We start from the raw sequence: 16,877 nt of genomic DNA on the forward strand, positions 1-16,877 counted from the left end.
CCTTCCTCTAGGCTTGCAAGTTCTTGTACATATTCAGGTGTTTTACCTGGAAAGGGTGGGAAGAGTTCAGCTGCAGCAGGACTGGGGCTCAGCTCACATTTACTCACAGACGCCTCGAAACAGTCCCCCTGCTTTGCAATGAGGATGCTCCTTGTGGGGGGGAGCGCTGCTGACTGCATGTGAGACCATTTCACACCTCTGACCAACTTAAGAATTTTTACCAGGGGAGCAAGTGCCCTGATACAATTTTCCTCTGTATAACTGGTAGGTTCTGTTTTTTTTTTTTTCTTTTTTTCTTTTTGGTTCAAGGTAGATTTTATTTATTCCTCTTTTTTTTTAATTTACAAATATAAACATGGAAATAATGCATTAATATAAAGAGGTCTATATGAAGGGAAAAACTTTTTTTCTGTTTTTTTTAATTAAATGTTATTTATTTATCTTTAATTTTTTTAAAATTTATTTCTTTCTTTTATACAGCAGGTTCTTATTGGATATCTATTTTATACATATAAGTGTGCACATGTGAATGCCAGTCTCCCAATTCATCCCACCACCACCCTCACATGGCATTCCCCCCTTGGTGTCCATATGTTTGTTCTCTACATCTGTGTCTCTATCTCTGCCCTGCAAACCGGTTCACCTGTACCATTTTTCTAGGTTCCCCATATATGCATTAATATACAATAATTGTTTTTCCCTTTTTGACTTACTTCACTCTGTATGACAGTCTCTAGATCCATCAAGGTCTCTACAAATGACCCAATTTCATTCCTATGTATGGCTGAGTAATATTCCATTGTATATATGTACCACATCTTTATCCATTCGTCTGTCTGTGGGCACTTAGGTTGCTTTCATTACCTGGATATTGTAAATAGTGCTGCAATGAACATTGTGGTGAATGTGTCTTTTTGATTTATGGCTTTCTCTGGGTATATGCCCAGTAGTGGGATTGCTGGATTATATGGTAATTCTATTTTTAGTTTTTAAAGGAACCTCCATACTGTTCTCCATAGAGATTGTATTGATTTACATTCCCAACAATAGTGGAAGAAGGTTCCTTATCTCCACACCCTCTCCAGCATTTGTTGTTTGTAGATTTTCTGATGATGCCCATTCTAACAGGTATGACGTGATACCTCATTGTAGTTTCGATTTCCATTTCTCTAATAATTAGAGATGTTGAGCAGATTTTCATGTGTGTCTTGGCCATCTCTATATCTTCTTGGAATAAATGTCTATTTAGATCTTCTTCCATTTTTGTATTGGGTTGTTTGTTTTATTAATATTGAGCTGCATGAGCTGTTTATATATATTGGAGATTAAGCAATTGTCCATTGATTCGTTTGCAAATATTTTCTGCCGTTCTGAGGGTTGTCTTTTCGTCTTGTTTGTAGTTTCCTTTGCTTTGCAAAAGCTTTTACGTTTCATTAGGTCCCAGCTGTTTAGTTTTCTTTTTTATTTCATTAGTATAGGAGGTGGATCAAAAAAGATCTTGCTGTGATTTACGTCAGAGTATTCTTCGTAATTTTCCTCTCAGAGTTTTATACTGTCCAATCTTACATTATGGTCTCTAATCCATTTTGAATATATTTTTATGTATGGTGTTGGGGAGTGTTCTAATTTCATTCTTTTACATGTAGCTGTCCATATTTCCCAGCACCACTGATTGAAGAGACTGTCTTATCTCCATTGTATAGTCTTGCCTCCTTTGTCATAGATTAGTTGACCATAGGTGTGTAGGTTTATCCCTGGGCTTTCTTTTTTTTTTCCTTTTACACGTTTATTGGAGTATAATTGCTTTACAATGGAGTGTTAATTTCTGCTGTCTAACAAAGTGAATCAGCTATACATATACAAATGTCACAAGATCCCCTCTCTCTTGCATCTCCCTCCCAAACTCCATATCCCACCCCTTTAGGTGGTCAGAAAGCACCGAGCTGATCTCCCTCTTCTATGTGGCAGCATCCCAGTAACTATCAGTGTTACATTTGGTAATGTATTTATGTCCATGCCACTGTCTCACTTCGTCCCAGCCTACCCATCCCCCTTCTGGTGTCCTCAAGTCCTTTCTCTACTTCTGTGTCCTTAATCCTGTCCTGCCACTAAGTTCTTCAAAATTTTTTTTTTCTTCATTAGATTCCGTATATCTCTGTTAACATACAGTATTTGTTTTTCCCTTTCTGACTTACTTCACTGTGTAGGACAGATTCTAAGTCCATCCACCTCAGTACAAATAAGTCAGTTTTGCTTCTTTTTATGGCTGAGTAATATTCCATTGTATATATGTGCCAGATCTTCTTTATCCATTCATCTGTCGATGGACACTTAGGTTGCTTCCATGTCCTGGCTATTGTAAATAGAGCTGAAATGAACATTTTCGTACAAAACTCTTTTTGAATTATGGTTTTCGCAAGGCAAATTCACAGTAGTTGGATTGTTGTGTCGTTTGGTACTTCTATTGATAGTTATTTAAAGGAACCTCCGTACTGTTCTCCCTAGTGCCCATATCAATTTACATTCCCACCCACAGTGCAAGTGTGTTCCCTTTTCTCCAATAAAGGCCTCTCCAGCATTTATTGTTTTGTAGATTTTTTTTGATGATTGCCACTCTGACTGCTGTGAGGTGATAACTCACCGTAGTTTTGATTTGCATTTCTCTAATGATTAGTGATGTTCAGCATCCTTTCATGTGTTTCTTGGTAATCTGTATATCTTCTTTGGAGAAATGTCTATTTAGGTCTTCTGCCCGTTTTTGGATTGGGTTGTTTGTTTTTGTGATATTGAGCTACATGAGGTGCTTGTAAAGTTTGGAGATTAATCCTTTGTCAATTGCTTCATTTGAAAATATTTTCTCCCATTCTGAGGGTTGTTTTTGCATCTTTTTTATGTTTTCCTGTACTGTGTAAAAGCTTTTAAGTTTCATTAGGTCCCATTTGTTGATTTCTGTTTTTATTTCCATTTCTCTAGGAGGTGGGTCAAAAAGGATCTTGCTGTGATTTATGTCATAGAGTGTTCTGCCTATGGTTTCCTCTAAGTGTTTTATATTGTCTGGTCTTATATTTAGATCTCTAATCAATTTAGAGTTTATTTTTGTGTATGGTGTTATGGAGTGTACTAATTTCATTATTTTATGTGTAGGGGTCCAGTATTTCCAGCACCAATTACTGAAGAGACTGTCTTTTCTCCATTGTATATCCTTAGCTCCTTTGTCATAGATGAGATAGCCATAGGTATGTAGGTTTATCTCTGAGCTTTCTGTCCTGTTCCTTTGATCTGTGTTTATGTCAATCTGTATACACTTGATTCCATTATGGAGACATATAAATTCATAGGTTTCAAGATTATTAGCAGTCAGATATATTCCTCCTCAGTGAATAGGGTGTTTTGTGTCCAGTTCATTGAGAAAGGAGTAGGTCTTGTCTATTACATATTTGGTATATGGAATGGTATCTGTGCTAATTTCAAACTCTGCTTTTACACATCACCCCACATCGCCTTTCCCCTTAAGGAGGCATAAGTGTGTTTTCTAAATGTGTAACTCTGTTCTCTTTTGAAATTCAGTTCATGTGTATCCATGTTTACATTCCTTCTATAAGTGATATATTACAGTAAGTTTCTTTTTCTTTGTGGCTCATTTCACTTAGCATCATCATACCTAAAGCCACTCATTATGCTGCTATTGGCCTTATGACATTGATTTTATATCTGAGTGACATTCCATTGTATATAATTATCACAACATCTTTATCCATTATGTTTTTTCCTTTCCTGGTGTATTTAAAGTGTACCGAAGTTGAGGTTCTTGTAAACAGAGTAGCCATAAACTTTGGTGTGGCTGTGTGTTGTGGATTTTTAGTTTTCCCAAAATACACGCCCATGAGTTGAAGTGTGCTATGCTCTGTAGCTCTGTTTTAGAAAACAACATACAGTTCTCCAGAGAGGCTGTTGACAATTTACATTCTGTCCATCGGCATAACCAGGCTCCCTTTTCTCCTTGGCCTGTCTTGTATTTGTGGTTTTTACACTATTTGCGGATAGCCCTTTGGACCGGAGGTAAGTGACACTTCTATGTAGTGTGGATTTGCAATGCCTGATGGCTTGCTTGGCCAAAAAGGGCGTATGCATTTTTTCCCGAATATATTCAAGAAAATACACATACTCACTTTTTGTCCAAGGACATCATTGTCGAAGTTCTGTCACTTTTCATGTGCTTTAAAGACGACTCCAATCTACCTCTTGAAATCTGTTTCCTTCAATTTTGCCTTGCATTCAAATCCTCTTCACTGCCTTACCTCAATATATTTCTGCATGATAGTTGTCCCTTATAACTCTGCAAGTTTGTGAATTGCTGTGCCCCTGATTTCCATTTTTCAAATCGCCTATTTGTGAGCTGGCTGCAATACCGCAGGATGGCTTTAGGCCCTAGTCTGGTTCCGGGGCTGCAGGCTGAGCCTGTGTTTAATTCTTCTTCCTGAGGTGAAACTAGAGAGACATATGCCCATCCAAACACCTACAGCTAATATCTCATTTGTTTCCCCTCTTCCTGTTCATCCTCTGCACAATTTGCAAACTGTTCATAACAGGAGGGTAAAGCCGCTGAAACTCCAAGTGGGGAGATTTTCAGTAATGCAGATGGAATGGCGAAGCCCAGCACGATGAAAGGAAAAATGAGGTACCTTTTAGAAAACTTTCCAGATTACACAGTGTACCAACCACTGGGTTTCCCATGCATTTTTAACTGTAGGAAGATTCCCTTAAACCTGGAGTGTTGGGACCACTAGAATGGGTAGCACAAAGTACTGCTCTAAGTGGTGTTCTTTTGCTCACACAACCTCAGCAATCTTGTCAGCTCCAAGTGTCCAGTCTTATGTCTCATCCAGAGGTGGGTGTAAAGTTGGTCAATCCACGTTGCATCACAGGCCGTGAACGTAATTTTTAAGAATTTCTCTCTGTTTCGCTGTTTTTGCATTTTGCTTTTGAAATTTATTTTTATACGGGGGGTTTAGCTGAATTTCAGTGCAGTGTCCATGCCGTTATACACACACATGATTCCTTTATGGAGACATGAGAATACATATGTTTTAAAATACTTAAAGTCAGATATATTCCTCTGCAATGAATAGGGGGTGTTGAGTCCAGTTCATTGTGCTGGGAGTAGGTGTTTTCTATTACATACTTGGTTTATGTATTGGTACCTGTGCTAATTTAAAACTGTGGTTTTATGCATTACCCCACTTCGCCTTTCCCCTTAAGCAGGTAGAAGATTGATTTCCAAATGTGTGACTCTGTTGTGTTAGTAATTCAGTTCATGTGTAGCCATGTGTACATTCCCGCTATGAGTCATACCTTATGATAAGATTCGTTACTCTGTAATCTTTCCTAACTCAGTTCATGTGTAGCCATGTTTACAGGACCTTCATAAGTGATATCTTATGATAAGTTTCTTTTTCTCTGTGACTTATTTCACTTAGAATCTTCGTACATGAATCCACTCATTTTGCTGCTACTCGCCTTATGACATTGATTTCATGGCTGAGGGATATTCCATCGTACGTAAGTACCAGAATTTCTTGAACCATTTTTGTCTTTCCTGGGACATTTATGGTGTACCCAAGTTGAGGTTCTTGTAAGCAAAGCAGCCCTAAATATTGGGGTGGCTCTGTCTTATTGATTTTCATTTCTCCCAAGATATATTCCATAGACTGGAAGTGCCGTCTGCTCTGTAGCTCTGTTTTTTACTTGTTTTAGCGAACAGAATGCACTCCTCCAGAGAGGCAGTTGGCAATTTACAACCTGCCCATCTGCATAACTAGGCTCCCTGTTCTCCAGGGCATGTCTTGCCTTTCTGGTTTTCACACATTTTGTGATGTCCGTTTTGACTGGTGGGTAGTGATACTTCTTTGTAGTGCAGATTTGCATTGCCCCCTTGCTTGCTTGGCTATAAAGGGTGTATGCGTTTTCTCCTGAATATATTCAGGAGAAAACACATACGCCCTGTTTGGCCAAGTGCATCATTTTCGAAGTTGTGCCCCTCTTCCTGTGCTTTAAAGGCGATTCCAATGTACCTCTTGAAATCTGTTTCCTGCTATTCTGGCTCCCTTTCAAGTATGCCTCGTTGCCTTCCCTCAACAGATTTTTGGTCGATAGTTGCCCTTTATTACTCTGCCAATTTGTGAATTGCTGTGCCCCTGAGCTCCATTTTTCAACTCGTTTTTTGTGAGCTGACCGCAAGTCCAAAATTTAGCTTCAGGATCTATACTGGTTCCCGGCGTGTGGCTGATACTTTGGTTAATTCTTCTTTCTGCCGGGAAATTAGAGTGAAATGTGCCTGTCCAAATGCCTAACAGCTACTCTCTCATTGGTTCTCCATCTTTCCTTTCATCCTCTGCCTAATTTGCAACCTGTGAGAACCAGGAGGTTAAAGGGGCTGTCTCGCCAAGTTGGGAGATTGATAGCAAAGCAGTTGGAAATTCAAACTGAAGCACAAGGACAGGGATTATTAGTTGAGTTTTAGAAACCTTTCTTATTCACAGTGTGTCCATTCTCTTGCTTTCACGTACATGTTATAGCTGTATTAAAATTCCCTTCAACCAGGAGAGTTGGAATCCTTGGAATGTGTGCCACACATTATTGTTTAAATGGTCTGCTTTTGCTGACCAAATCTCACCAATCCTCTCAGTCCCAAGTGTCCATCCTTATGCCACATCCAGCTGTCGTTGTAGATAGGGTCATTCCAGGTTTCATCAGAGATCCTGAAGGAATTGTAAAGAATTCCCCTGTTTTTTTCTTTGGTTTTTGAAATTCCTTTTTATAGTGGGTTTGAGCTGATTCTAAGTGCCATTTTTATGCCAGTCTAGACACACTTGATTCCCTTACGGAGACTTATCAATACATAGGTTTTAAGATTCTTACTAGTCAGATATATTCCTCTGCGGGAAATATGGGATTTGAGTCCATTTCACTGCGGAAAGTGTAGGTCTTGACTATTCCTCATTTGGTTTTTGAAACGGTACCTGTACTACTATCAAACTCTGGTTTAATGCATCACCCCACCTCTCCGTCCCCCTTAAGCAGGCATAAGAGTGTTTTCTAAATGGGAGACTCTGTTCTCCTTCCTAAATCAGTTAATGTGTAGCCATGTTTACAGGAACTTCATAAGTGATATCTTATGATAAGTTTCTTTTTCTCTGTGACTTATTTCACTTAGAATCATCGTACCTAAATCCACTCATTTTGCTGCTACTGGCCTTATGACATTGATTTCATGGTTGAGGGATATTCCATCGTACGTAAGTAACACAATTTCTTGAACCATTTTTGTCTTTCCTGGGATATTTAAGGTGTACCCAGGTTGAGGTTCTTGTAAGCAGTGCACACCTAAATTTTGGGGTGGCTCTGTCTTATTGATTTTCAGTTTTCCCAAGGTATATTCCCGTGACTGGAAGTGCCCTTGGCTCTGTAGCTCTGTTGTTTACTTGTTTTAGGGAACACAATGCACTCCTCCAGAGAGGCAGTTGGCAATTTACATCCTTCTCATCAGCATAACAAGGCACCCTGTTCTCCAGGGCATGTCTTGCCTTTCTGGTTTTTACACATTTTGTGATGTCCGTTTTGACTGGTGGGTAGTGATACTTCTTTGTTGTGCAGATTTGCATTGTGCACTTGCTTGCTTGGCTATAAAGGGCGTATGCGTTTTCTCCTGAATATATTCAGGAGAAAACGCATACGCCCTTTTTGGCCAAGTGCATCATTGTCGAAGTTGTGCCCCTCTTCCTGTGATTTAAAGGTGATTCCAATGTACCTGTTGAAATCGGTTTCCTGCTATTCTGGCTCGCTTTCAAGTCCGCCTCGTTGCCTTCCCTCAAGAGATTTTTGGACGATCATTGTCCTTTATTACTCTGCCACTTTGTGAATTGCTGTGCCCCTGAGCTCCATTTTTCAACTTGTTTTTTGTGAGCTGACTGCAAGTCCAAAATTGTGCTTCAGGACCTATACTGCTTCCCGGCATGTGGCTGAGACTTTGGTTAATTCTTCTTCCTCCCGGGAAATTAGAGTGACATGTGCCCGTCCAAATGCCTAACAGCTACTCTCTCATTGGTTCTCCCTCTTCCCTTTTATCCTCTGCCAAATTGGCAACCTGTGCGAACCAAGCGGTTAAAGGGTCTGTCTCTCCAAGTTGGGAAATTGATAGTAAAGCAGTTGGAAAGTCAAACCGGAGCACCAGGAGAGGGACAATTAGTTGAGTTTTAGAAACCTTCCGTATTCACAATGTGTCCATTCTCTAGGTTTCCCGTACATGTTATAGCTGGAGTAATATTCCCTTCAACCTGGAGATTTGGTTCCCTAGGAATGTGTGCCACACATTATTGCTTTAAATGGTCTGCATTTGCTCACTGAATCTCACCAATCCTCTCAGTCCCAAGTGTCCGGCCTTATGCCACTTCCAAGTGTCGTTGTAGATAGGGTCATTCCAGGATTCATCAGAGCCCCTGAAGGAATTGTAAAGAATTTCCCTGTTTTTTTGTTTTGTTTTTGAATTTCCTTTTTATACTGAGTTTGAGCCGATTCTCACTGCCATGTTTATGCCAGTCTAGACACACTTGATTCCCTTACGGAGACATATCAATATATAGGTTTTAAGATTCTTACTAGTCAGATATTTTCCTCTGTGAGAAATATGGAGTTTTGGGTCCCTTTTAGTGAGGAATGTGTAGGTCTTGTCTATTCTCTATTTGGTTTTTGGAACGGTACATATACTACTATCAAATCTGGTTTTATGCATCACCCCACCTCTCCTACCCCCTTAAGCAGGCATAAGACTTTTTTCTAAATGTGAGGCTCTGTTCTCTTTCGTAACTCAGTTCATGTGTAGCCATGTTTACAGGACCTTCATAAGTGATATCTTATGATAAGTTTCTTTTTCTCTGTGACTTATTTCACTTAGAATCATCGTACCTGAATCCACTCATTTTTCTGCTACTGGCCTTATGGCATTGATTTCATGGAGGAGGGATATTCCATCTTACGTAAGTAACAGAATTTCTTGATCAATTTTTGTCTTTCTTGGGATATTTAAGGTGTACCCAAGTTGAGGTTCTTGCAAGCAGTGCAGCCCTAAATTTTGTGGTGGCTCTGTCTTATTGATTTTCAGTTTTCCCAAGGTATATTCCCTAGACTAGAAGTGCAATTGGCTCTGTAGCTCTGTTGTTTACTTGTTTTAGGGAACAAAATGCACTCCGCCAGAGAGGCAGTTGGCATTTTACATCCCGCTCATCAGCATAACTAGGCTCCCTGTTCTCCAGGGCCTGTCTTTCCTTTCTGGTTTTTACACATTTTGCGGATCTCCCTTTTGACTGGTGGGAAGTGATACTTCTTTGTAGTGCAGATTTGCATTGCCTGCTTGCTTGTTTGGCCAAAAAGGGCGTATGCTTTTTCACCTGAATATATTCAGGAGAAAACGCCTACACCCTTTTTGGCCAGGTGCATCATTGTCGAAGTTGTGCACCTCTTCCTGTGCTTTAAAGTCGATTCCAATGTACCTCTTGAAATCTGTTTCCTGCATTTCTCGCTCGCTTTCAAGTCTGCCTTGTTGCCTTCCCTCAACATATTTTAGGACGATAGTTGTCCTTTATTACACTGCCAGTTTGTGAATTGCTGTGCCTCTGAGCTCCATTTTTCAACTCGTTTTTTGAGAGCTGACCGCAAGTCCAAATTTTGCTTCAGGACCTATAATGGTGCCCAGCGGGTGGCTGAGACTTTGGTTAATTCTTCTTCCTGCCGGGAAATTAGAGTGACATGTGCCCGTCCAGACACCTAACAGCTACTCTCTCATTAGTTCTCCGTCTTCACTTTCATGCTCTGCAAATTGGCAACCTGTGCGAACCAGGAGGTTAAAGGGGCTGTCTCTCCAAGTTGGGAGTTTGATAGTAAAGCTGTTGGAATGTCAGACCGGAGCTCCAGGAGAGGGACAATTAGTTGAGTTTTAGAAACCTTTCGTATTCAGAGTGTGTCCATTCTCTCTGTTTCCCGTACTTGTTATAGCTGGAGTAATATTCCCTTCAACCTGGAGATTTGGGTCCCTTGGAATGTGTGCCACACATTATTGCTTTAAATGGTCTGCATTTGCTGACCCAATCTCACCAAACCTCTCAGTCCCAAGTGTCCAGACTTATGCCACATCCAGCTGTCATTGTAGATAGGGTCATTACAAGTTTCATCAGAGCCCCTGAAGGAATTGTAAACAATTTCCCTGTTTTTTTGTTTTGTTTTTGAAATTCCTTTTTATATTGGGTTTGATCTGATTCTCACTGCCATGTTTATGCCAGTTAGGACACACTTGATTCCCTTACGGAGACCTATCAATACATATGTTTTAATATTCTTACTAATCAGATATTCCTCTGTGGGAAATATGGGGTTTTGAGTCCCTTTCACTGAGGAAGGTGTAGGGATTGACTCTTCCATAGTTGGTTTTGGGAACGGTACATGTACTAATATCAAACTCTGGTTTTATGCATCACCCCACCTCTCCTTCCCACTTAAGCAGGCATAAGAGTGTTTTCTAAATGTGAGACTCAGTTCTCTTTCCTAACTCAGTTCATGTGTAGCCATGTTTACAGGACCTTCATAAGTGATATCTTATGATAAGTTACTTTTTCTCTGTGACTTATTTCACTTAGAATCATCGTACCTGAATCCAATCATTTTGCTGCTAGTGGCTTTATGACATTGATTTCATGGCTGAGGGATATTGCATCGTACGTATGTACCACAATTTCTTGAACCATTTTTGTCTTTCCTGGGATATTTCAGGTGTACCCAAGTTGAGGTTCTTGTAAGCAGTGCAGCCCTAAATTTTGGGGTGGCTCTGTCTTATTGATTTTCAGTTTTCCCAAGGTATATTCCCTAGACTGGAAGTGCCCTTGGCTCTGTAGCTCTGTTGTTTACTTGTTTTAGGGAACATAATGCACTCCGCCAGAGAGGCAGTTGGCATTTTACATCCCGCCCATCAGCATAACTAGGCTCCCTGTTCTCCAGGGCCTGAGTTGCCTTTCTAGTTTTTACACATTTTGCGGATGTCCCTTTTGTCCGGTGGGAAGTGATACTGCTTTGTAATGCAGATTTGCATTGCCCGCTTTCTTGCTTGGCCAAAAAGGGCGTATGCGTTTTCTACTGAATATATTCAGGAGAAAAGGCATACGCACTTTTTGGCCCATTGCATCATTGTCGAATTTGTGCCCCTCTTACTGTGCTTTAAAGGCGATTCCAATTTACCTCTTGAAATCTGTTTCCTGCTATTCTGGCTCGCTTTCAAGTCCACCTTGTTGCCTTCCCTCAACATATTTTTGGACGATAATTTTCCTCTATTACTCTGCCCGTTTGTGAATTGCTGTGCCCCTGAGCTCCATTTTTCAACTCGTTTTTGTGAGCTGACCGCAAGTCCAAAATTTTGGTTCAGGACCTATACTGGTTCCCGGCGGGTGGCTGAGACTTTGGCTAATACTTCTTCCTGCCAGGAGATTAGAGTGACTAATGCCACTCCAAATGCCTAACAGCTACTCTCTCATTGGTTGTGCATCTTCCCTTTCATCCTCCGCCAAATTGGCAACATGTGAGAACCAGGAGGTTAAAGGGGGTGCTGTATCTCTAAGTTGGGAGATTGATAGTAAAGCATTTGGAAATTCAAATCGGAGCACCAGGAAAGGGACTATTAGTTGAGTTTTAGAAACCTTTCGTATTCACAGTGTGTCCATTCTCTAGGTTTCCCGTACATGTTATAGATATATTAATATTCCCTTCAACCTGGAGAGTTGGGACCCTTGGAATGTGTGCCACACATTATTGCTCTAAATGGTCTGCATTTGCTCACCGAATCTCACCAATCCTCTCAGTCCCAAGTGTCCAGCCTTATGCCACATCCAGCTGTCATTATAGATAGTATCATTCCAGGTTTCATCAGAGCCCCTGAAGGAATTTTAAAGAATTTCCCTGCTTTTTTGTTTTGTTATTGAAATACCTCCTTAGTGGGTTTGAGCTGATTCTCACTGCCATGTTTATGCCAGTCTAGACACACTTGATTACCTTATGGAGACATATTGATACATAGGTTTTAAGATTTATACTAGACAGATGTATTCCTCTGTGGGAAATATGGGGTTTTGAGTTCCTTTAACTAAGGAAAGTTTAGGTCTTGTCTATTCCGTATTTGGATTTTGGAACAGTACCTGTACTAATATCAATCTCTGGTTTTATGCATCACCACACCTCTCCTTCCCCCTTAAGAAGGCATAAGGGTGTTTTCTGAATGTGAGCTATGTTCTCTTTCCTAACTCACTTCATGTGTAGCCATGTTTACAGGACCTTCATAAGTGATATCTTATGATAAGTTTCTTTTTCTCTGTGACTTATTTTCCTTAGAATCATCATACCTGAATTCACTCATTTTGCTGCTACTGGCCTTATGACATTGATTTCATGGCTGAGAGATATTCCATCGTACGTAAGTACCACAATTTCTTGAACCATTTTTGTCTTTCCTGGGATATTTCAGGTGTACCCAAGTTGAGGTTCTTGTAAGCAGTGCAGCCCTAAATTTTGGGGTGGCTCTGTCTTATTGATTTTCAGTTTTCCCAAGGTATATTCCCTAGACTGGAAGTGCACTTGGCTCTGTAGCTCTGTTGTTTACTTTTTTGGGGGAACACAATGCATTCTTCCAGAGAGGCAGTTGGCAATTTACATCCCGCCCATCAGCATAACTAGGCTCCCTGTTCTCCAGGTCCTGTGTTGCCTTTCTAGTTTTTACACATTTTGCGGATGTCCCTTTTGTCCGGTGGGAAGTGATACTGCTTTGTAGTGCAGATTTGCATTGCCCGCTTACTTGCTTGGCCAAAAAGGGCATATGCATTTTCTCCTGAATATATTCTGGAGAAAACTCATATGCACTTTTTGGCCAAGTGCATCAGTGTCGACAATGAGCCCCTCTTGCTGTGCTTAAAAGGCAATTCCAAAGGACCTCTTGAAATTTGTTTCATGCTATTGTGTCTCGTTTTCAAGTCCGCCTCATTGCCATCCCTCAAACGATTTTTGGATTATAGTTGTTTTGCATTACGCTGCCAGTTTTTGAATTTCTGTGCCCCAGAGCTCCATTTTTCAACTCTTTTTTTGTAAGCTGACAGCAAATCCACAATTTTGGTTGAGGACCTGTACTGGTTCCTGGCTGGTGACTGAGACTTTGGTTAATATTTATTCCTGACGGGAAATTAGGGTGACATGTGCCCGTTCAAATGCCTAACAGCTACTCTCTCATTGATTCTCCCTCTTCCCTTTCATCCTCTGCCAAATTGGCAACCTGTGCGAACCAGGAGGTTAAAGGGACTGTCTCTCCAAGTTGGGAGATTGATAGTAAAGCAGTTGGAAACTCAAACTGGAGAACCAGGATAGGGACTACTAGTTGAGTTTTAGAATCCTTTCATATTCACAGTGTTTCCATTCTCTACGTTTCCCATACATGTTATAACTGTAGTGATATTCCCTTTTACCTGTCGACTTGGGACCCATGGAATTGGTGGCATGCATTATTGCTTTAAACGGTCTGCATTTTCTCATCCAATCTCACCAATCCACTCAGTCCCAAGTGTCCAGCCTTATGTCTCATCCAGCTGTCATTTTAGATAGGGTCATTCCCGGTTTCATCAGAACACCTGAAGTAATTGTGTTAGAATTTCACTGTTTTTTTGTTTTGTTTTTGAAATTCATTTATATAATGAGGTTGAGCTGATTTTCACTGACGAGTTTATGCCGGTCTAGACACACTTGATTCCCTTATGGAGACATATCAATACATAGGTGTTAAGATTCTTACTAGTCAGATATATTCCTCTGCGGGAATAGGGCTGTTGAGTCACGTTCACTGAGGAAGGAGTAGGTCTTGTCTCTTCTGTATTTGGATTATGCAACGGTACCTGTGCTAATATCAAACTCTGGTTTTGTTAATCTCCCCACCTCTCCTTTTCCCTTAAGCAGGCATAAGTAAGTTTTCTAAATGTGAGACTCTGTTCTCTTTCCTAATTCTGTTCATATGTAGCCATGTTTACATTTCCTTCATAAGTGATATCTTATGTCAGAATGCTCCACGGCTCTTGTCATCATAATGCTCCATGATGCTCGTCATCACAATTATCCATGGCCTTCTCATCACAATGCTCCACCGTCTTGACATCACATTGCTCCATGCCCTGGTCATCACAATGCTCCATGTCCCTTGTCATCACAATTCTCCACCTCTTTGTCATCACAATGCTCGATGACACTTCTCATCACAATGTTAAATGCTTTTGTCATCACAATTCTCCATGCACTTGTCATCGCAATGCTCCCTTACCCATGTCATAGCAAGCTCCATATGCTTGTCATCACAATGCTTCATGACATTGTTATAAAAATTCTCAATGTCCCTTGTCATCACAATGCTGCATGCCAATGTCATCACAATGCTCCATGACACTTGTCATCACAATGCTCCAAGCCCTTGTCATCACAATGCTCCAAGCCCTTGTCATCCCAATGCTCCATGATCTCTGTCATCACAATGTTCCCTGACACCTGTCATCACAATGCTCCAAGCCCCTTGTCAGTACAGTGCTCCATGGTGCTCGTCATCACAATTACCCAAGGTCTTCTCATCACAATGCTTCAGTGTTTTACCATCACAATGCTCCATGCCCTGGTCATCTCAATGCTCCATGTCCCTTGTCATCACAATTCTCCACGTCCTTATCATCACAGTGCTCCTTGACACTTCTCCTCACAATGTTATATGCTCTTGTCATCACAATTCTGCATGCACTTGTAATCACAATGCTCCAGGACCCCTGTCATAGCAAGCTCCATGCGCTTGTCATCACAATGTTTCAAGACCTGGTCATTAAAATTCTCAATGGCCCTTGTCATCACAATGATCCATGCCCTTGTCATCACAAAGCTCCTTTACCTTTGTCATCACAATCCTCCATGACACTTGGCATCACAATGCTCCATGTCATTGGCATCACAATGGAACATGACATATGTCATCACAATGCTCCCTGACACCTATCTTAACAATAATGCATGACGTTGTCATCACAATGCTCCATGCCATTGTCAACACAATGCTCCATGACACTTGTCATCACAATGCTCCAAGCCCTTGTAATCACAATGCTCCATGCCCTTGTCATCACGATGCTCCATGACCTCTGTCATCACAATGTTCCCTGACACCTGTCATCACAATGCTCCATGCCCCTTGTCAGTACAGTGCTCCATGATGCTCGTCATCACAATTACCCAGGGTCTTCTCATCACAATGCTTCAGGGTTTTACCATCAAAATGTTCCATGCCCCTGTCATCACAATTCTCCATGCCCTTGACATCCCAATGCTCCATGCCGCTGTCATCACAATGCTCCGTGACTCCATTCATCACAATGCTTCATGATCTTTGTGATCACAATGGTCAGTGCCCTCGTCATCACAAGGCTCTGTGACCTGTCACCACAATGCTCCATGAACTTTTCATCACAATGCTCCATGACACTTGTCATCACAATGCTCCATGCCTTTCTCAGCACAATACGCAAAGGCACTTGTCATCACAATGCTCCATGTGCTTGTCAACACAATGCTCCACCAGCTTGTCATCACAATGCTCCCTGCACTTCTCATCATAATGCTCTGTCACCCCTGATATCACACTGTTCCATAACTAGTCATCACAATACTCCCTCACCCTTCTCATCACAATGTCCCATGACCCATGTCATCACAATACTACATGCACTTATCATCACAGTGCTCCATGACCCCTGACCTCAAAATGCTCCATAACACATGTCATCAAAATGCTCCATAACATTTGTCATCACAAAGTTCAGTGACCCTTGGCATCACAATGCTCCATGTCATTGTCATCACAATGCTCCAGGAAACTTCTCATCACATTGCTCCATGCCCTTGTCATCACAAATGTCCATGACGCTTGTCATCACAATGTTCGATGCCCTTCTCATAACAATGCTCCATGCCCTTGTCATTACAGTCCTCCATGAACCCTGTATCACAGTGTTCCAGGCATTTTTCATCACAGTGCTCCAGTCCCACTCTCATCACAATAATCCATGAAACTTTTCAGACCAATGCCCCATGGCATTGTCAACACAATGCTCCATTACCACTGTCATAACAATGCTCCATTATCCAAGTCATCAAAATGTTCCACAGCCTTGTCATCACAGGGCTCCATGACCCTTGTCATCACAAGGCTCCATACACATGAAATCACAATGCTCCATGTCCTTGTCATCACAAAGCTCCATGATGCATGTCTTCAGAATGCTCCATGGCTTTCTCATTACAATGCACCATTCCCTTGTCATCACAATGCTCCATGACACCTGTCATCACAATGCTCCGTGACTCCAGTCATCACAATGCTTCATGACCTTTGTCATCACAATGGTCCATGCCCTGGTCACACAAGGCTCTGTGATGTTTGTCACCACAATGCTCCATGCCCTTGTCATCATAATGCTCCATGCACACTGTGATCACAATAATCCATGAAAATTGTCAGACCAATGATCCATGCCCTCTTCACACGAGGCTCTGTGATCTTTGTCACCACAATGCTCCATGAACTTTTCTTCACAATGCTCTGTGTCCCTTGTCATCACAATGCTCCATGCCTTTGTCAGCACAATGCTCCATGACACTTGTCATCACAAGGCACCATGGCCCTCTCATCACAATGCTCCAGGAACCTTCTCATCGCATTGCTCCATGCCCTTGTCATCACAAATGTCCATGACGCTTGTCATCACAATGTTCGATGC

This window comes from Hyperoodon ampullatus, assembly GCF_949752795.1.
Source record: "Hyperoodon ampullatus genome assembly, contig: SUPER_X_unloc_1, whole genome shotgun sequence".
In the NCBI taxonomy this organism is placed as follows: Eukaryota; Metazoa; Chordata; class Mammalia; order Artiodactyla; family Ziphiidae; genus Hyperoodon; species Hyperoodon ampullatus.